The sequence below is a fragment of the Cynocephalus volans genome, chromosome 11, assembly GCF_027409185.1.
Source record: "Cynocephalus volans isolate mCynVol1 chromosome 11, mCynVol1.pri, whole genome shotgun sequence".
In the NCBI taxonomy this organism is placed as follows: Eukaryota; Metazoa; Chordata; class Mammalia; order Dermoptera; family Cynocephalidae; genus Cynocephalus; species Cynocephalus volans.
The window spans coordinates 117681897-117703883 of record NC_084470.1 but is presented as its reverse complement, the minus strand read 5'-3'; the positions used below and the strand labels follow the sequence as shown (position 1 = coordinate 117703883).

The following is a 21987-nucleotide window of genomic DNA, read 5'->3' as shown; positions in this document are numbered from 1 at the left end:
TGGGTTTTTTTGTGTATGCATATACGCCCTTAGGAATGATTTTGAATATCCCTATGTGGTTATTTTTGTGTGCACCTACATATATTTTAGCACTGTGTGATGCATATGTGTGCAAGCGAGTGCGTTCTTGTGCACACTTATTTGTGGTTGGGGTTGGAGAGTCAACATCTTACACAGCATCCTTGTCTCAGGCAGATACAGGGGACTAGTGGACAATTACACAAAACATCAAAAAGCTGGTTATCAAGAGAGTCAAGATTTTCAGATCTCAGGAAGGTCTTCCTGCCCCCAAACACATGCCTGGAATGTCTACAAATCCACCTGGTAGATGTGGTGAACCAGGAACCTGGCTCAGCCTCGCCAAGCCTATCCCAGGAAAATAAGTCGGAAAGGACTTGGATGTCATCTACTAGTCCAGTGCATCTCAGCTCAGGCTGCACATGAGAATCGTCTGGGGAGTTGTAAAAAATATGAATGCCAGGGCCAGATCCATTAATCAGAATCTCTGTGGGTGGGGCCTGGGCATCTTTTTTGGGTTTAAAAGCTCCCTGGGTGAATTTCGTGAGCAGCCAGGTCGAGTAGCAGTGACATAACCCAGCAGTTCTCACACCACCATGTCCTCTGCATCACCTGCAGGTCTTGGTAAGAGGCATTGCTGGGCCCACTCCCAGAGTTTCTTACTCAGAGGGGATGAGGCCTGAGAATGTGCACTTCTAACAAATTCCCTGGTGCTACTGCTTCTATGGTCCAGGGTTTAAGTACTAGTGTAGGCTAACCCCTCTACAGAACACTGAAACTCAAAGAGAGAGGTCCCTGAGGTCATACAGCAAGTTGGTGGCAAGGAGTTCTCAGTTTTAACGAGCTCTACCCCCCACCCCCAGTTTCTTGTTCCCAGTGTAGCGGCTGCCTGTTGACCAATATTTCCTACCCCAGCTCACTTTCTTTATCCCCTGCCCATCTAAACACCCTCCAGCTCAAGCCCCACCCCCTCCATGAAGCCTTCCCCAGCCTCTTGAATGGGTAATTAATGGCTCCCACTCTGATGCCTTTTCTTCTGCCAGACATTTTGTCCTAGGATTATAATCAATTGGTTTTTCCATTGTATATGTACTAGCTAATATGTATTGACTACCTACTTGAATTGTTCTCTAATTGCTTCAGATATGTGTAAGTCCCGTCAACATTTTAAAGGAGGGGATGTGTTCTCCATTTCTCTTATAACCCTCTGAGCATTAGCACGGTGCTGGGAACATAGTTGGTGATGGATAAAAAGGGAATGCTTGAGAAATACTTGTTGAAAGGAAGTGAACTGTGAACCAACTGATAGAGTATCCTGGACTCTTTGGTCAAAAGACTTTTCTTTAGAAGATTTTAAGATTAAGGCTTCTCTGCCCTATACCCTTTGGGTTCTCTCTTGTACTCCTAAGCACGTCCTCCCTCTGCCCATTTCTCCGCACCACAATGAGAGCTCTTGAAGACGACGAACCATGCCTTACGCATCGCAAGGATCAAGCTTGGAGCCCGATGCCCCCTAAGCACGTAAGGGTGGATGAACACATGCACTGGCAGCTCCTACTGGCCCACTCAGGATGGTCAATGGCATTATTTATTGCAGAGTTGGGGGAGCGGGACCAGGGTTTCCCCTCTTCTTTCTCTACCCTCCTGAGAATTTGCACACTCGAGGGGCCTGAGACAGGGCATCCTCTGCACCTGTTGGGTTGGGCTGGAGTGGGGATGGGTGACAAGCAGACCATGAGCCCATGGTGGGGTGAGAAGTTCTGGCCCTGGAGGTCCTGTGGCAGAACTTGTGAATTCCTGCCTGGGGCTCTTGTGCCTAAACCCCAGGGACGGCAACAGCGGAGAGGCGGGGATCCCATGTTCTCCTTCTCACCTGCTTTGGTGGGTGACTTGAGGGGCTCTGGGCTTGAAGCTGAGTAGGTAACCGGTACGGAGCCAAATAAGCTCTTCTCTCAGCCATTCCTAACCCGGTAATCCCCCTCGTGTGCTGGACTCTTTCCCCTGACCTCCACTCTTCTACTCTTCCTACCTAGCTAGTGGCTTCTTGCCTTGACATCTATGACCGAAGACCCTCCTCCCAGGGATGAGGTCAGCATCCCAATTACTCCATTCTCGTAGCGTGGAGGGATACTCTAGGAGTCGGCAACTGTGTTATGGGCTGAGGCTACTACCCCCCACCCTGGAGCAATTCTGCTTATGAGATTTAAGCAAAAGGAATAACAAGAGTCCCTATCTAGAAAAATGCCCCACAGTTAAAATGGCTCCTCTTGACATTGAAAGAAACATTCTCTTTTAGATGGACCGACCCAAATTCCAGTGAGACCTCTGTAGATATGTAGTAGTTTTTAGTCTCAAAAGTTCTCGGGCTACTGCAGGAGGCAGAGGACAGAAGTGATTGTAGTGACTTCTGGGTGGCTTGGCCTCAGTTTTCCATCTCCATGAAACGGGGAGTCCAGGCTCGGCCTCCTGCCTGGGTCTGAACCACACCCCGCCTCAGAAGCGGACATGTCCCCAGAGCCTCTCCCACCCTCCCTGGGGCAGCTATTCTTCTCCAGTGGCTGGCGCAGCCCCAAGTACTGCAGAACCAACCCCCTCCCTCAGGCCTGGCCCAGGATCTCCTGCCCCGGGAGGCTGGTCAATCCTCTGCCAGCTGGAACAGCCAGCTTTCCACAGCCTGGGCACTTGCCTGGATGCCAGCAAGGCCTGGGCACAAAGTCGGGAGTCAGAACGAAGGATACAGGCCTGGCCCTCCTCTGGGGCCCTGGGACCAGACAGTTCCCGTGGCCTGATTAGAGTTGGAATTGAACCAAAGACAACTTATCATCACACACTCTGCTGCATTCAGTAAGGACAATCCCAACCATTAACTTTTTACTGGATCAGAGACCTAATCAGAAGGGATTTTTCCCTGTCTGCAACCCCAATCTTTTAATAAGTCAATTGAAACCAGATTCAAATCTACATAACTCTCAAACGTCAGAACAGTGTTGTTGGTACTGAACCTGAACTAAGCTATTGTATTTCATTCAGTCCAAACCCCTGGAGAGGAGGGTAGTGCTGGCCAAGAAGTCTGTGCCTCCCTGCTTACCCCCTTCTCAGTGCTGTCTGCCACAGGCTTGTGCAACCCTTTGAGATACCCGCAGAAGGTCAGAGAAGATGGAGAATGGAGGCCAAGAGGCCAGAGGGTCAAGGAGAATGAGGTGAGGGGGCTGGCAGCAGAGTTCTTTCTGATCCTTTGATCCTTTGCTCCCTCTGGACAACACACCAGTGTGGGCAAAGTATAAGTGTGGGACTCAAGCATCCCGGGCTTCTGTTCTGACTCTTCTTACCTGGGCTTGATTTATGCCTAATGGCACACTTTTAGGTGAGTTTCCCCTCTGAACCTCAGTTTCCCTTGTGAATAAAGAGAAAGAAGCAACCTGCTCAGTGTGGGGGGGAATCATGGACTTATAAAAGCTGCTAGAGCTGCAAGGGCTTTAAAGCTCATCTTATCTGAGCTCTCCCGTTCAAGGCAACCAGTCAGGTTGAATTGGAACTGGGGCTCAAACCAGCTCCAGCCGGTGTGGTCCAGAGGAAAGCATGTGGCTGATGGACAGAACAGCCCGGGAGTGACTCGGAAGAAGGGTCCTACTGTAGTTCAAGTCCATGAATCTCCATATTTCTCTGTCTTGGATAGGAAGATTTGAGTTTCAAAGCTGTCCTCCATCCTTGCTAGATATAGGATGGCTAGTGGTGAGGGGATTGTCAGGGAGTCTCAGAACAAAAGAAGGATTTCAAAAGCCAACTAATTGAGTCTACTCTCTGGTGTCCCCAAAAGTGACAGCTCTCTTCAGCTTTTAAGCCTGTGTCCTCAAGGCCAGGTTTCAATAATCACAAGGACAACAATAAATTGAAATAGCAGGATCCCAGTCCAAGAGAATGTCATTGTCAGACCAAGCCGTACAAGTCCCAACCTCCAGCCAGGCAGGTTGAGGAGCCCGGAGAGGGGCGGAGAGGGAGGTGACATAAACAAGAGGAATGAATCACTAGAGCATGTTTTCCTAGTTGGGTGCCTCCTCTCCTGGGAGGGCTTGACCTCCGTGGATATGAGAAGCCACGGGGCCATTTTGCTTGAACAAGCCTCAGAAGGTTAGTAGTACAAGGAAGACAGTTTGCTACAGAAGAGGGTGACTACCTTTACTGAGACCTGCAAAAGATAAAATATGCCTAAAGTACTGCACAGGAGACCTAGGCTAGCTCTAGGAAGAATTCCTGTTGTGAAGAGACTTGACTGTAGAAGCGGTGACCACAGGAGACTGTACTCTCAGGAGAGTTCTTAACACAGGATAACCCCTCTGCTTCATGGTTACATGTAACCCTGCCTGAAGGCAATAGGAAAGACCTAGTACATTTTTGAAGGGCCCTGTTCACTTAAAGAATATAATAGCTACCACTCACATAGCTTTTACAATGTTCCAGGCACTACTGAAAGCACATAAAAAAATTAAATCATTTAATCCTTACAAATACCCCTGAGGTAAATACTAGTATTATCCCCATTTTACAGATAAGAAATCTGAGGCCCAATAGAGTTAGGCAACTTTCCCAAGATCATGCTGAAAAAAGTGGCAGAACTGGGATTCACACAGAGAGGCTGAATCCTCAGCCACTAAGTGACTCTTCTAAGAGTGAGTAATGGGCAGAAAATGCTGTTCTTTGCAGCTGAGCAGAGTCGATGGGTAGACTGAAAGTCTAAATTCTCTCCTTATCCACTCTTCCCCTTCTGACTCCCAAGGTCAGAGTGAGACAATCACCTATTTCCTGGGGGCAACGGTAAACTCAGAGACTAATTTTGGAGAGTCTTACTTGGGGGCTAAAACTCAGTTTATTAGGGCTGGTTTGGGGGCAGGATCATGAGGATAAACTCAGGGGAGATTTACTATCCAGTCCTCCAGGTGGGAGGGGCCCCTCTGAAATGAGAATGAAATAGTAACGCTATCGATATCTTTCCTTTAAATCACAGCTATGTCTGTTCAGAAATTAATGACATCCTCTTTACTCGAACATCCAATTCAAATCAGCATATCCAATTAACTCGCTTACCTGCAGGCTCCTCCAAACTCTTTTCCTTGGGCATCAATTTCTTCTCCAGTTAGTCCTAGATTATGGAGCCCTTACTTGGGATTTGGCATTATAATATCACTTTATTAGTGGTAGAGGTAATAGTAATTTTTTTTTTTTTTTTTTTTTGGCGAGAGCTTCTGAAAAGCAGTATGGGAATCTTTTGGAGCCTCTCAGTAGGAAAGAGATTGGTTTGAGAGGCATCACTGCACAGAGGGAGGCACTGGGTCATGCCTGGAGGACTGGGATCCAATCCCAACTTCCTCATTAAGTGGCTGTGTGACGTAAGGAAAGTCACTCCATTTGTGTATGTAATAGTTACTGCAGCTGCCAAATGAGGGTGGTAACTCCTGTCCTTCCTGGCTCAAAGAGGAGACTGTGAAAATGAAATGAGTTATTGGCTCTGCATCTCAGTGTGCCCAATATTTATTTATCATATGCCTACCATGAGCCAGGCCTGCATGAAGAGCTGCGGGCATGGTGATAAATGACACAGGATCCCCTCAGGAAGCCCAGGGACGGGGAAATGGACAATTTCCCCAGTCTTCACAAGCACACGGGTTGCCCCTTGTGAGAAGAGGTCTGCACGGGGATCCCAGGGAGACCAGCATGGGGTGGGGCAGCACCTCCCCTGGCCTGAAGGCGGCTCTGAGGGGGGCTTCCTGGAGGAGGTGATGCCTAAGCTGAAAAGTGTGAGAGGAAATGTGAGTTCTCTGGAAAATTTAAAGTGCAACATAAAGATGTTATTATTCTGTCTGAGCCCAAATTTCTTGGAGACTTGGTTTCTCAGACCTGAGCATTTGGAGAGGATGAGACGTTTGTGATACAGTACTGAGGGCTTCACAATGATTTCAGTAGCTCTCATCCCTTAGGCTCTAAAATTCACTTTGGAAGAGGCCTTGATCACTTGGTTCCATCTGTGTTTGCCTCAGGACTCTGGGCTTGTGTGCTATAGCACATGAATGTGCGTGTGTGTGCGCGCGCGTGTGTGTGTGTGTGTGTGTGATGTGCTCTATGTGGTATGTGGTGTGTGTTGTATGTGTGTGGTATATGAATATGTGGTATGTGTGTTGTTGTGTATGTGTGTGTGGTGTGTTGGGTGTGTGTGTGTGCGCGTGTGTGATCAGACCTTTAAAATGGGGCAAGGTGAAGGCCTGGCGTTGCTCAGACTGAACTCGGGGGTGAGTTAATGAGCGAGTGTATCTGCAGCTGTGCATTCAGTGCTGCAAAAGAGAGGATTTAAGCAGAAGTTTATTTTTGTAGAGCTTCATGACCCGAATTATTTATAGATGGAAGTCTTTGGTAAATTCAGTCTCCGAGACTCTTTCTCCCTCTATTCTGCTCATACAGTCACACACATGTGTGCACACACTCACAGGCAGCAGCAGCAGCTTCCAGGGTGCCTGTGGTCAGCCCCGCCCCCTGAGCTGTGCAAACCTTAACTATGCGTGCAGAGTCACAGCTCAGCAGGCCGAGGCTCCCTAGAGGACAGCTGGGAGCCTGGCCCTAAATACTTGGATAATTGGAGGGGGACATAGGAGCCTAGAAAACATGGCCTGTGGGTTGCACTGAGCCAGGAAAGGAGGAAGAAGGGAGACAGGGCCAAGGGTCCCTCCTGTCCATGGAGAGGAAGGAGGTTGCTAAGGTGTGCTAAGCTTTGAGAACTCTTGCTGCCCCCACCCTCCCACACACACGCCGATGCTTCCAGCACTGGTCCCCAGTGAGTTGTCGGTCAATCACTGGGGCTTTCACACTGTAGATTGACATTTCCATGTACAATTATTTCTATTTCTGTGCATGTTAAGAATCTGCCCTAGGTATTCAGCTGGGGGTGGGTAGGGCTGGCAGAGGTATGCATGGGGCTAGAGGCTCCTGGATTTCAGGGTGCCAGGCTGTGGATGGCTTTCTCCTGGAACGTGGGGAGGGGTCTCCAGAGAAATTGCTTATTCTCTGGACTTCTTCATTTGGGACAGTCTGAGAATTAACAGCCTGGCTAGTAAGCATAGTGGGTATAGAGAATATTTATTGAGCACTATGAGAAATATTTATTGAGTACTATTAGCATGGTTAGTGTTCAGGGACTGGGTTGGGAAGACTGGCTATGGGGCACCTCCAGAGGCCGGTTTTCTTTTTCTAAATGGTGACTTCTCTGCTCCTTAGAGGAGCCAGGGGAGGAAAGCCAAACCATCGCTGGTCGCTACTGCTCATAGGGCTGAGAGAGGTGGCCTCTGCTTCACACCTTCCCATGGTCAAGGACAGACTACACTTCATGAAGGCACCAAGTCCCTCATCCTTGGGGCCTCTCCCTGTACCACTCAGGGAAGAGTGACATGAAGACCTAGAAGCAAAAGGAATCCAGATCTCTTGGTTCTACCTCTGTCAGGGAGGGTTTTGAAGTCCAAGGACCAGTCAGGGACAAGAGCTCATGAGAGGTGAATGACGTTGGGCAACTCGGGAGCACAGAGCACAGCCCTTAAACCAGTCCCACCTTTAATCACTGATGCAGCTCTAGGCTTGGGCAGGTCAGGAAGTTCCTGGAACATGGAACCTGAGGAAGCTGCCAGAGGCAGAGGAAGCACGTGATTGTTCTGGGAAACAATGATAAACACAGGGAGGGATGGCCGAAGATGTTAAGCAGCCTAAGATGAAATCAGATCACGCAGAGGCAAAGCAATAATGCACATGGAGCACACAGGGTTGGGGCGAGCGTAGAGGGGTTGTAGGAGGAATTAATAAAGGATTGTGAGGAACTTCTGCCAAATCTGAATCTTTGTTTACCCAAAGCTCTAGCAATGTGAAGCCCTCAGAATCTCCATTCAAGGCACTGCACACGGATTCTTTTCCTGGGGATGGCCGGTTGTTTCAGGATAGAATCCAACCACTTAGGGTTGTTTTTTTTTTGGCGGCCGGCCAGTACAGGAATTGGACCCTGGATCTTGGTGTTGTCAGCACCATATTCTAACCAATTGAGCTAACTAGCCAGTTCCCTATTAGGCCTTTTGAACTGGAAATGACTTAGAGCCACCCTTTGGGGCTTATGTGGAGGGCAGCGCAGCCTTTCTCACTGAGCTCTGGAACAGGTTGTGGTTAGAACAGATGGACTTAGGCATATTGACAGACAGGTTAGCCACCCTGGAAATGCTCTACCCCACTTGCAAGGAGTGGGTAGGAAAAGGAAACTAGCACTTCCTGGGACTGGATATATGGTACACAGCACTTTTGAATAGCTTCTCTCTCTTTATTAATTTAGTTCAACATACTTATTGAGCATCTATTCTATGTCAACTGGTATGCAAAAGGTTGGGGATATAAACATGAATAATCTTCAAAACCCTATGAGGTAAGCCTCCCTTAATTTACAGAATAAGAAATGTTAAGTGTCTATAGCAGGATCACACAGCTTGTAAGTGGCAGAGAGAAACTCAAAGCTGGGACTCTGATTCCAAAGCCTGCAAACCTTTCTCTGTCATTCTGTCTCTCTCTGGGGTGTTGGCTTTTCCTAAATTGAACGTGAAGACAATGCCTACACTGGGACGAAAAACTATATGTAGAAAGTGCGGGGTGCCTCTGGAGGGAAGTCCTGGGGAAGAAAATAGATCATATGGCTGTCTCCTCCAGTGTGACAAAGAAGGCCACCTGCAGTCTGGATAAAGAGCAAAGGGTAGGGTGTTTAAGAGGGTTATTACCCTCTTTAATTAACTCATTCTTTTCAATAGCCTAAAACTGCCCAGCATTTTATAATCTGAAACAATAATCTTCTGCCTTCATTTCACTGAGGATGGCAATTCGAGCTTTGGGGATGGGGAGAGAGGTCTACAGCTCTGAGCATTGCTATCTGACACTGGGCTTGCGCCTGAATGCAGGAGACTCCCTGAAATTTTAGAAGAAGTCATTTAAAAAACGCATGTGGTACATGTATACCGTGGTGCATGTATACCGCGGTGCAGAAAACTCTTGGTAACTGAGAGAACTGGGGACCACTTCCATGCCGCTGCATCTCTCTCGCCACTGCTAAGGGGCTCGGTCTGAGTCTTAACTGCCTCTTATCTGGGCTACTTCAATAACTTGAGAAATCTCCCTGCCTCTGGCATATTTCTGCTCTAATCTACTCTACCAAACACTGCCAGATTAATCTTCTTAAAACACTTGTTTGATCCTGCCTTTTCTGTATGCAAAATCCTTAAATTTCAGGTGTATGTAATTTTCTTTCTCTTGCTTATCTCAGCCTCCTATTTTTTTTTTTTTTTTTTATGATGAACGTACACTTCTTTTGGAATATTGAATAAAAGGTAAGTCATTGCATGCATTCACGCACACACACAAAACTTTAATTGCTCCCATTGATAATTTAGAAAAGTTCACAGTCCTCAGTTTGTCATTTAAGGAACTAGCTAATGCAGCCTTCTTACCATTTTCTAATTATGGCCCTAGATTTTGGTCTTCATATCTTTGCTCGACACTTTATTCTACCTCCTGGATCCTAACCATCCTTCAAGGGCTATCCCAGATGCCACCTGGTCTAGGAAACCTGCACTGATCCCTTCTTTGAACTCCCATAGCACCCAGCATATCTCTAGTAGCACAGCTACTTGTGAACGTATGCAGTGATCTTTCCTAAGATCATTAAATTCCCAGAGAGGAGATTATGTTTTGTGCAGCTTCACATGCCTTACTGCACTTGGTACTACCATGCACATAGTAGGCGGTCAATAACACATGCTGATGGAATGATGAATAATCCCTGTTGTTGAGATTGGGTAGGAATGGGACATTACTCACAGCTCACATTTATTTAACGCCTAGTACCATTAGACATCATGCTAAGGGCTCCATACACATTTTTTTATTTAATCCTCACAACAATGTGATGAGGTAGGCACTGCTATTATCCCCATGTTATAGATGGGGAAACTGAGGCACACTGGGGTGAGGTAACTTCCCCAAGGTTCCACAGCTGGTAGGCAGAAGAGCAAGGACATGACATCTGCTGGGCCTTCATTTTTCTAGGCTTCTGCTTCTCATCTCTAGAAAACATGGATCGGGAAAGAGGAAATCTTGCTTCACATCACCCTACCTGCCCCACATAAACACGCTGCACATATTTGTCTCTGTTGAAATGATTTTGCTGGTTTTTCAGTGGATTGGTAAGAGCTCTCAGGAGGAAAGTACTGCAAACCCTCAAGGTGCTGCTATGAAAGGACTCCAGGACCCCTACACTGAGCCCCGCTGGCTCAAAGGCAGATGGAAAGCAAGGGTTGAGGTCACAGAGATGGGGTCAGAGTTGGGGGCTGAGCAACAGGGTAAGAGGAGGGGAGAGGAAGGGAAGTGAGGCCAGAAAGCCTCTGTGCCCTGCAGTCCCCAGCAGCGGCACAGGATGGCCTGTGTGCTCTGGTCTGTCTGACTTCCCGGCAGCGCCCAAGGGCAGAAGGGACAGCTGGGAGGGGTAGCTCTTTGAAAAGTCTCTGTTTGAATAGCTGTCGTCTTCACACCTTTCCCCATCTCCCCTCCCAGGAGAGGGACTGTAATAATGAGCTGCTTCTTGACAACAGACCCCTAATTAATTCATTGCCATTCTTCTGGGGCCAGATCATTCTAATCAAGGTGGGATGGGGTGGATTGTCTGGATGTGCTTGACTGGCTGTGAACTCTAGCTTCCCGCCCTGGCATTACTGCTCTGAGACCTTCCCTGGTCACCTTGCTCTCTTTGGCTTGACACCTACTTCTCCTCGATGTCCACTCCCTTCTTGCACTGGCGCCCCACAGCTGCCAGGCACATTGCCAGCACACAGACTCTGATGGTGGCTGGGAACAGTACAGCAGGTGCCAGGATCTCACTGGGGAGGGGGAGGAGGAAAACAGGGCTTGGCCTTGCGAGGAGCCAACGCTGGCCTGCCTTTTCTCTGAACACTGCAGAATATCCAGGGGGCTCCATGGTCAGCAAAGGACAGCTCCCGTTCTTCTCAGCCCTCCCCAAATCCCCTTGTCCCCTGAGACGATGCTATGTGCTCCTGGACCTTGACAACCACAACATCATAGCACCCAAGGAGTGGCTGCGGAGGACATGAGCTGACAACAGGGACTAAGACTCAAGGGAGCTATCCCTACGGTCAACATGGAACAAAATAACCTTTAAAAAATCCCTGAAATCCAGATGGCACTTAGAGACAATGGGAATGAAAGGTCTCGCCTCGCGCAACCTCTTCATAGATGCTTTGGTTTCTTTTCTGGATCTTCCAAGCCCCGCACTTCAATCTTCCCTGCCAGTAGGTGTTGACCGTCTGGTCAAGGCTGACCCCTTAACTCTCTGGGGTGAAGACCACACAGCAGCTCTCAGTCAAGAGAGTTAATTCTCACTTTCCTCATCTATGAAACCGGTACAGACAACACTGCCTGAATGACAAGGCTGCCGCCAGAACAAATTAGATAACGAATGTAAGAGGGTTTGGGAAATTGAAAGGAATGCATGAAGGAAAGGATTTTTTTTAATACACACTGTTTATTTGGACTATTTTCTTTAGTTTATTTATTTAAAAAATGATTTATTTTTAATTGAAACGTAATTATGCATATCTGTGGGGTATAGAGTTGAATAGCAATACCTGTGTGCAATATGGGATCCTCAAATCAGGATAAATGACTGTATTTATCATTACATGATGTCATCATCTTTAGCAGCTCTTTACCAATTTCTTGCTAACCCCCCTCTTCCTCTCCCTTTCCCTCCTCTGGTGGCCAAGGAGAGGAATTTTTGACTGACTTATCTCTGATCCATAGACTGGTGTGTGACCAGACTGGGGAGGAAAATTGGGCAGGGAGGGAATTCACCTGGGGGGTCACAGGGACCATGGGTCAGCCCGGCTCTGTCCTTTCCAAGAGCTGGCTGCAGATGGTGCATGGAGGGGGAGCCCTTTGCATTGTGGGAGCTGCCATTCTGCTTTGCAAGGCAGCTCGTCTCTCAGTGAGAAGAGCAGTTTGGCTAGGGTCTCCACAGGACCTGCTCTGGGGACACAGAGGGCTGAGGCCACTGGGCTGGAAGGATGGTGATATTCTGACTCAGACTCTTTTCACTTTGTGAAAGAGAAAAGCAAAAGGAGGTCTCAGTCTTTCACCCACAGAGAGAAGGCAGCTCGGGGCAAACCTCCCTGCTTCTAATCTGCTCCTTAAAAAAAGAGTTAGAAGGAGCTACAGCTTGGCTTTTGTGTAAAGTACTAAAGCATCCCCCTTCCTGCCCCTCCCACACCCCCACTCCTGTAGATTTTTTTTTCTCTTAAAAGAGTGCTCCACCTCTCCAGGGACTAGAATCATTAACTGAACAGCACTTTGCCTCTCAGAGCTCTTGACAATTTGGCAGTGAGCTGGGAAGCACCAGAGAGGTTGCAAAGAAGCAGGGGGAGAGGGTGGGACCGAGGGCGTGCATCAGAAGGACGGCCTGGTGTGTGCCTGGCCCCTGGCCCAACACCTGGCTGCTCTGGATCCACCCCTCCCTCCCTGTCCAGCTTGGTGGTGCTAGGGTTCTGGGTTCTGAGCTGTCAGGGAGGTGTGGTGGGGTCGCCAGGGGAGAATCTCATGGCTCCCCATCTTCACCCCCTTTTGCTGTTGTGTGGAGGCTACCTGAGGCTGGATGACAACCAACCTGGACAAGGGATCCTTCCAAGAGAAGCAGGAGTTAATGCCCCTCATTCTCCCTGACACCTGAACCTCCGGGTGACAAGCATTAAAGAGGGTTGAGATATGGGTAGCCTATGGGGCTGGGTAAGGAAGGAGGGACCTAAGTAATGACCTTCCAGGGCAGCAAAAAGCAAGTCCTGGGCATGTCCTAAGAGGAAGGAAATCAGGTTGAGAGAGAGTGGGGTCATGAATTTCCCAGTCAAGTTGTGATATAAACAGATCAAAGGGAGAGAGAATTCTGGGGCTCCTAAGAGATGATCTATGTTGGAATATCTCCAGAGTCAACTTTGGATAGTCCTGACCATTAGGAAGCAGATGGCTTTGAGAGAATTTGTCAGAAGAGGTGATGGGTCCCCAGCCTTTCCGGAGAGGGTCAGATAACTCCCGCTCCTCTTTGCCTTGCTCATGTCCCCACATCAGGAACCCAGCCTTATTTAAAGCTCCTTGAAGGAGAGTACAGTTACCCCCTATTGAGCACAAACTATGAGCTAGACATGACACCAGGCACCGTACACAAGTTATCTGCTTTAATCCTCAAAGCCCATTTCACTGATGAAGAAACTGGGGCTCAGAGAGGTTAGGCAACTTGCCTTAGGTCACGCAGCCAGCCAGTAGTAGACAGGAATTTGAATCTGCATCAGTTCGATTACAAAATCTTTTATTAATCCATTTGCCTCCCTAAAATACACTTGACTTTGTCTTGTGTATAATGTTCACATCTTACTGTCTGTCATTTTAATGCTCTTATTCTGTTGTCTGAACCCCTACTGTAGTGTCAACATAAATTATAAATTCCCAGATTGTATAAGTTGATTCTATGTAGTTCACTGTATTCAACCTTTAGCAGAGTGCTTTAAAAAATTGCATTCCATCCTTGAATCAACTTAGAGCTCCAGAAAGCCACAAACTTGCACCACAAAAGCTTAACCAGCAAGCTTTGCTTTCCTTAATGGCCTTATGTACTTGTTTTTTCTTGTTTGTTACTCTGTGGGAGTAACTCATCAGATGCTGATTGTGGCATGTCACAGCCTTGGCACTTTATCAGGAGTTAATACAAGAAATTGCATATAAAACAGCCCTCTGATTCTGATGTCAAACTCTTGTCCTGGTTTCTGTACAAGGTCTCACACAATAAATCACTTATAGAATGTAATGTCTGGGAGTTGTCTCTCCTGAAAAACAGGGATACTTCCTTCTATCAGGAAGGAAAGATTTCTAGCTCATTCCATTTCTCTGGATGATTTGGCTACTGGGACACTCAAGCCAAATTTGATGATGACCTGGTACCTTTGTTGACCTTCTTGGTAGCATATTTATTTCCACTCCATTTGTGACTTGGATTTTCTAGTTCTAAGCCAATTACCATTATGTATGTTTGCCAAATCCTTTATTATAAGTCACCTTAATTACTTCTTTAAAAAGAAGTGGGATATGAATACATACAAATAATTATGCTCACATCTTATCTTTGCACGCTATGAATTTATGCCCTGCTGTGTGTTGCCTTGATGTATTCCCAGGTCTTCGTACGTGTGCTTTTAAGCTGTGTCTCTGCAGGCAGAAGTCAGCTAGTGGGTGTTTCTCAGTGAGGGCCTGGGCTACTCTCAAGATGGTTTGAGTATAAGTGAGGTGTTGGAAGAAAGGTAAGAGGTGGGGACCTATCCCTCAAAGCTTAGAGCCAGTGGTTGGTTTGTATTCCATTGCATAATAAACATCTATAAATTGGTGTGGGCGTGGCCCATAACAATGTTCTGCAACTATTTGTAAAATGAAAGAATGAATGAATAAAATAATGAATGGATGCTTTTCTGAGCCAAGAGCCCCTTCTCGCAGGAGAGAAGGCAGGACTGTTTGGCAGAAGGCCCCATCTTCAGGCCACAGAGGAGACTCAAGATCACTAGGAGCCCACCTGAGTCAGAGTTCCCCTCCCTGTCCTGCCCCTGGCCAGGCTGAAAACTGGACACTAGAGAAGAGAGGGTGTGAGGTGTGAAAGGAAGGTAGGAGGGAGGTAGGGGGAAGCCACGGTGCACACTTCTGCTGCCTTTCTGTTCTCCCCCCTTGCAATGGAAAGTAACAGAAATGCCAGCCCATAGGGGCTGCGGGAGAGAAACGTGGTCTGTAAACACGTGTCCATCTGTCTCTGTTTCCACTCGTAATCTCCTTTCAACTTCCACTTGTGTCTCTCTTTCTCCCTCCCTTCCTTGTCTCTCCCTTGTCAATCCCAAAATCTCTGCACGTCTATTGTCTTGTCTTTCCCTGTTCTGTCCGTTGCTCTCTGTCCCTTCTCTGTCTCTCTCTCTCACCCACACACCCTCTCCCAGATCCCTGAGAAAGAAGCTCGTAAGAGCCCTCTCTCTCTCTTCTCCCCCATCTGCTCCAGACTTCAGAGGCAGTTAAGAGAAGACACGAGCCCCAGAGCACAGGGGCACTCCCACCTCCCAAATGGACCTGTGTCCAAACCTGGACTTTAATTCTAATCCCAGTGGCCTTGCCGACATCAGTTGGGCTAATTTTTTCCTGTAATTAAAAGGGAACCACCCCCCCATTCCATCTCTAATCCCAGATAATTAGCTCTCTGATTGCCAGTGCTGGGCAGGAAACCTTGTGTTTGGAGAGGGATTTTGGACAGACAGAGTAGGCAAATACTATGCAGGAAGCTGCACTGGGAAAACAGGCTGTTCTCGAAGTTTGTTGTTAAAAGAGATCTGCGGCGGTGGGTAAAAGGTCCTGGTTCCCTCCAGGTGGTCTGAGCTGCCTCTGACCCTGTTGTGTTTTCCAACAATAACTTTTCTTGGCTTTTAGGATCTGCCCTGTGGTGGAGCCCTATGGTGGGCTCTATCTTCAGCACACCTGGCCAGGGTATTCCCAGGGAATTCCTTCCTGCTTATGGAGGTCTCTGCCTGGAGAGACGAAGGAGCCCCGAAGCCCCACATGCTGGCTGGGTGATGGTCAAAGGTTAATAAGATATGGTGGGTGACAGCAAACCTGCCATGACTCTTACCAAACCAGGGAGTGGGAGAGTTGCTGGGTAAATGGGGAAATCCTCTCCTATAGGCTTTGGGGAGGACTTTTCAGAGCTGAGCGTCAGATTCTCCCAGCCAAGGCTGCCATTTGCAGCTATAAGGGGCATTGCATTATTATCAGTTCAGCTGAGGGTGTGCTCTGCAGTGACAGTTTTTAAAATTTCTGCCACCTAATTTTGCTTCTGTGATATTCATGACTATCCTGTGGGGTCAGATATCCTCTTACAGAAGAGGAAACTGAGTCCCCAAGAAAGCAAAAGACTCCCTTAGGGTCACAAAAGCAAACCACGGCAGAGCCGAGGATAAAGAGAGCAAATGGCTGTCCCCTGCTCTTGGCACAATCCCATGTCCCCCAGTTCCTAGCTCCTTCTGTCATGAGAGTGGGGTCATTTAGGATGTTGGAGCGATGGAGATTTGGGACATCAGACAGCCAAAGAGATTTAGGACTCTGACAGTGAAGGGCTGGTTGGCTTCTCCAGGAGGACCCGAGAGCCCAGCGCTATCTTAATATCCACCTGGAGCTTTTGCTCACACGGAACACGGCTGGCCTTCTCAGGGCCCCTAAATAACCTTGGTATGGCTGGGACACTGACTCTCCTTCCCCTCCCTCTGCATCACTCAGAGCCGTGTGATAAGTTCCCTCCGGTTCTCAGCGAGCACGGGCGGGAGCTGCGCCAGGGCTGGCGCATGGGGGGACCTGTGCTTTCAGAGTGGTTGGGAACAGCAGTGGCTCGTGGGCTGGCACCTGAGGGATCTGCCCAGCCTGCTGGTAAAGGTGCCCGGCCCTGCCCTCCCACTGTGGCTCCTCCAGTAAGCTCGTGGCATGGCGGCGGGAACCAAGCTGAGGATAGATTCCAGATGGGCTATCAGGTTTGCCCACAGTCGACTGTGAGGCTCCTCTGGTCTGGACTCGGCAGCTCCCTCGGCTCGGATTCAGCTGCACTGCAAAGGCCTGCTATGGAATGCCAGTGAAACCCAAGCCATCTCTCCCACCAGCCTCCCCCCCTCACTCCCTCTGCTGCTACCAGAGATAACACATTTCTTCTGGGCCCCTTCTGCCCTTCATTAGCACAACACCCTCCCAGAAGTAGAAAGGGTTAGAGCTGAGAATTTGGCTGACAGCTGGGCCTCTTGCTCTGGAGCTCTGACCTATTTCCTCCTGGGATGAAGGAACTGTATAAAGTTCTGGGTTCAAGTTCTGAACATTTGAGAACAAGGTGCCTGCATGAGGAGCCTGGGGGTAGAGTGCAGAAAGTCCTTGTATCTCTCAGATTGCCAGATCTGTCTAGCCGGCACTGACCAGGCATGGGAGGGAAGAAAGAGAACATAGAACTAGGTAGAAAAAGGCAGCCAGATATCCGACAGCACAACAGCAGGTCACTGTTGCGTGGCTTCCAGACTGGCAACGGCAGCTCATTCGATCCACCCAACCAGCTGGAGCAAAGACAAGCTTTCTTTATCCCCATCTTACAGACGAAAGTACTGAGGCTCTGGGAGGTTTACAGCACAGACTTTGTTTTGGTCTCCTGAATCTTGCCATAAACTGTTTGAAGACCTACTATGTGCCAGAGTTGGTGCTTATGCTTTGGGGATATAGAAACAAATACAACACAGAGTATGCCATAGAAGCCAGTGCTGTTTTCTTATGTCATGTAATTAATAGATTAATTATTGTTAGAAAGGGTCTGCTGGTTTGTAATATAATAGACTTTCACAGGTCCCCACCCATTCACTGATATTTTAACAAGATCAGATTCTTTTCTGCCTTGCAGAGAAAGAAAGAAATCATTGTAAATGGCATGAGGGGGTCACATCAGGATTTCCAGTCTGGCAAGATATATCTCAGTTTCCCCTTTGCTATCAAGTTATACTCTATGGTGATTTGATTTTGGAGTTTCCAGAATCTTCCATCTTGGACTCCTCCACCCAGAGCCGGTGCTCCTGGTCGTGCAGGTCTGTCCTGAGTCATTTGTTAGTGACTGGCAGGCTCTAGGTGATGCTGCCCATCAGGGTTGATTAGTTGGGCTCCAATTTGCATTTTGCTTCAGAAAATCAGTTTGGGATCTCTGGCAGAAAGCAGCAGGGCTCCAGCTTTAATAGAGAATGCCCCTGAGGCCAGGCATTGAATGAACCACAGAAGCCTTTCTACCCTTTCCCCTCCTTCCTCAAGCCCCTTCCTCACCTCTCCCCTCACACCAGAAGGCTGGTTAACTGCAGCAAAGGGCTCTCTGAACATGCTTGCAGAAGAAAAGCCTTTTCTTTTCTTCTTCAAAGAAGATGCAAAGCTCCCTCCCACCTCTCTGGAGAATCAGCTGGGGAACAGTCAGTCTCAAAATGCCATTAAAACATCTCTCAGATTAAAAACAGTCCTGGAATGTGCAACATCAGGAGAGAATGGTTCGATGATGACGTGAGAGGTGGTCTTTGAGTACCTGAGGTCGCCGCCAGTGTCGAGGGCTCTGGCCGGGGCTGGGTCTCTGGTTCTATCCTGTGATGCTCCAGTGTCCTTGGGCAAGATATTTAGCCTCCCTGAGCCTCAGTTTCACCCTATTTATTGGAAATATTACCTTTCTCCTCCCTCCCTAATTTCAGTGTGCTTTAGAGAGAGAAGTGGTCCTGTCATTCTCAGAGATAACGGTCGTGGTTCTCACCACATGCCGTCTTCTGAGCCTCCCTCTCCTGCCCTTCCCCTCCCCACAGTCGTGCTGCTATTTTAAGTTGAGGCTTCCAGCCAAAATCTGTACTTTATTAATTACGCATCAACTACCCTGTGTAATATTTAATGTGTTTTTCCAGATTCTATCAAACCCACAGTGGAAGGAGTCTGAATGTGGCCGGGTGCCTGGCAGGGTGGGTGCTAGGAGGGGCTGGGGTATCAGGGGTCAGCCTGGCTCTGCTTCAACTCGGTCTCTCTCCTTTTCCACCTGGAGTCCCTGTTAAGGCCAAGCCCGAATTCTGCTGGCAGCTCCCTGTTTAAAGAGCACTCAGCAGCCTGTGAAGAAGCGCAACACCCTGACGGGAAGGCAGGCAAACCTGCCTCATTAGGAGAGGCCAAAGGGTTCAGGACAGCTGAGATCCATTTGCAGGGTGGGTAGAGGTGGAAGGCTCTTGAAAATATGGCTGAGTGGTGTGCCAGGGGAAAGCTGGAGATGACAATGACCACCTGCTCTTCTCCAAAGAGGAGATATAAATAGTCCTGTATTGGAGCAGGAGAGCTGGGAGTAAGACCTGGGGGCTGCGTTCCTGACTGCTGGCTTTCCAGTGCTGCTTCTAGCTATGTGAGCCGGGCAAGTCTTTCAGCTCATCTGGGCCTCAGGAGACCAATATGTAAAATTAACATTTACCTGAGATGAGCTCTGAGGTCCTTTCTAGTTTTAGCTTTCTATGTTTCTTTTTGTGCGAAGATGATCGGGAGAAGCAGAAGCTCTTTGGGGTGGTATAAAGATGAATTCTGCATGCTCCTGACCTTCAGGAGCTCACGATCAGGTGAGGACGGCATAGAATAGCCTATGAAATAAAGATAATAGCAAGCAGGCACTGTTCTGTGTGCTTCACCAGTATAGAGACATTAAGTGCCCGCAACAGCCCTATGAGGTAGGCCCTGCTATTATTTCTGTATTGCTGCTGAGAAAAGAAAGGCACAGAGAGGTTAAGTAACTTGTCCAAAGTCACACTTCTAGTAAATGGACAGAGTCAGGTTTTGAACCCAGAGAGTCCCACTCCAGAGTCTGTGACATTCACCACTGCGCACACTGCCTCTGGGAAAGAAATATAAGTAACCTGCATACAAAGGCCGACTCTGCCAAGTGCTGTAACCAATGATGAGAAACGTGGGATTATAGAGAGGCAGATCCAGGAAGGTTTCACTGAAGAGGTGGGATCCGACTCAAGCCGAAAGGACAGGGGTACTTCCTCAGGCAGAGGGTGGAGAGGCAAGGCGGGGCCTGAGAAGGGGCACTTAGGAAAGAGAGGGGACGGGCCATGCTGGGACAAAGGGGCATGAGTGTGGCAGAGGTCGCATAGGGAAGGGATGTAGGGAGAGATGAAGACTTTCTGGTGGGGGGATGCCAGGACCTTGTCAAGAGTTTCAGCCACACCCTAAAAGGTGTGGGGAGCCATTAAAAGGTTTAAAAAATGAGGACACTAACTTGGAGGAGGCAGGCAGGAGCCAGCGCAAGTGGAGGAACAGATAATAAGAGCCTCAGCCAGGGGTGGGGCAGGGAGGTGGTGGCAGGGGTGGGGGGGAGGGGGTTACCTACAGAAGACAGAAGAACAGGCAAGATGCAGCAACTAACTGAATGTGGGAGACGAGGGGGAGGGAGCCGTGGAGGAGGAATGTGCCTGGTGAGGAATGTGGATGGGTGGCCCTGAGGGACATCAGGTGGGGGTCTCTGAACTGTGCACATTAGGGGTGCAACACAGAGATCCACAAAGCATTTACAATTCAGCTTTAATATCACTTCCCCAGGAAGCCTTTTCTGACTCCCTTTTCCCAGTAGTCCTGGATCCCTAGATACAGGTTCCCACTGCTTATGGGACTTGGCATGTCTCTATAACACCGGCCACCACTGTAATAAGCAGCTGCTGGTGCAATGACTTCCTAGTGTCCTTTCTCCCAGTCATCCTGTGTTTTGTTCAGTTCAACGTCCTCAGTGCCAAACACAGTGCCTGGCACATCAATGCGCAATAAATACTGGCTAGATGAATTTATGAGCTCTGCCTCTGGGCTGGATGCCCTTCTTCCACCCTTACACTTTGGCATCTGGCTTCTCCTCACCGTTTCCCCAGGGGCTGCGCCGCAGGAAGGTGTATTCATGTGTTCACCTGTCTGATCTCCCCACACTTCTGGGTTCTGACACTTCTGTACAGTGTTGCCGGGTGGTAATAATGAACAGTTTAGCATGGAAATTGGCCTTAGCAGGAGGGGGCTGTTGCATGCCTGTGTGATTAGAGAGCATTTGGTTTGGGGACCCCTTCAGCCCTGAAGACTCCAGTGGAAGAGACCTTTGATTTCCCTTCCCAGGTGAGCCCCCACCAGCCCAAGCCACCTCTGCCCTTCTTTGCTCCCCCAAACCTCTTCTGCTCCATCTCTGCCAACATCTACCTGAGGAGGGGGAAGAGGGAAGAATAAAAAGTTCTGTTCTCCTCTCCCGAGAATCCTTTCAGGACTCTGAAGCTCCTCGTTACCTGTCCCCAATCCAGAAGGTAGGAAAGTACCAGGGTCTTCCCTCCCGCTCCCCCTAATAGGAAGGCTTACCACCATTTGCCTCTTGGTGGTGGAAATGGAGAACCAGTTCCAGACATTTTCTAAGAAATCCCTTCTTTTCGAATGAATCTCTGTGAAACTCCTTCCTTTTTGGGAAGATGAGACTATCTGATACTCTTAAAAGTGGAATCATTTGGCACCTTAAAAAGCAAGGGCAGGGACCATCTTTGGAAACTCTTAAGAAAGGGAAAATAAAACTTTTCAGAGCCTGAGCGGGAGTGAAGAGCTAGAGCTCCCATTATGCAGGCCCCAACCGCAGCCTGCGTCACCCTGGGATCCCTGGGTGTCAGTCCCACAGCCACTCCACTGGGGGCAGAGGAGGGAGCTCCCGAGGATGTACTTAGCAGGCGCTGTCTGACGCTAGCGGCACTAATGGATTCTGTTATCTCGCCAGGACCCTTGTCTGCAGATCGGCAAAGCGGAAGGAGGTGGCAGGTTAAAAATACTCTGTTAGCAAAGAGGCTTAGGTGGGGGCTGCTGTGCCATGGGAATTACAGGGATGAGAAGCCTCTGGGGCACGAAGTCAGGAATGGAACCAAAGCTGCTGGACCCTCAGCTTCTCTTTAGCCTCCAATTTGAATTTGTTACAATGATGGGTGAAGGACTATGGAGATGGAGGGATTAATTTTGCCTCTGGTGCAAGGCAGGCCTGGACAGCCATGTATTGGCCACTGCAGGCAGCTGGCCCTCCCTCCTTCTCGGCTGATGGTCGGGTATCAGGCATCTGGGGGAGGGCAGAGGGGGTGCCCAAGCGCCTGAGCTCTGATTCATTTTATAGCTCATATTCTCTTACCCAGAAAAAGGAACCAAGTCCCAGATGGGAGGAAATAATAATACCCTACATTTAGAGAATGTTTTTATTGCTTCTGAAGTGTTTCCACATACAGTACTTCACTGCGGCCTCACGGTATG

General features: G+C 48.7%; 1 protein-coding gene across 1 annotated transcript in view; it reads right to left on the bottom strand.

Annotated features, from left to right (window-relative positions):
- The window catches only part of PLXNA2 (plexin A2), a 204543-nt gene that overhangs the window by 108379 nt on the left and 74177 nt on the right, over positions 1 to 21987 (bottom strand). The window lies entirely within an intron of this gene.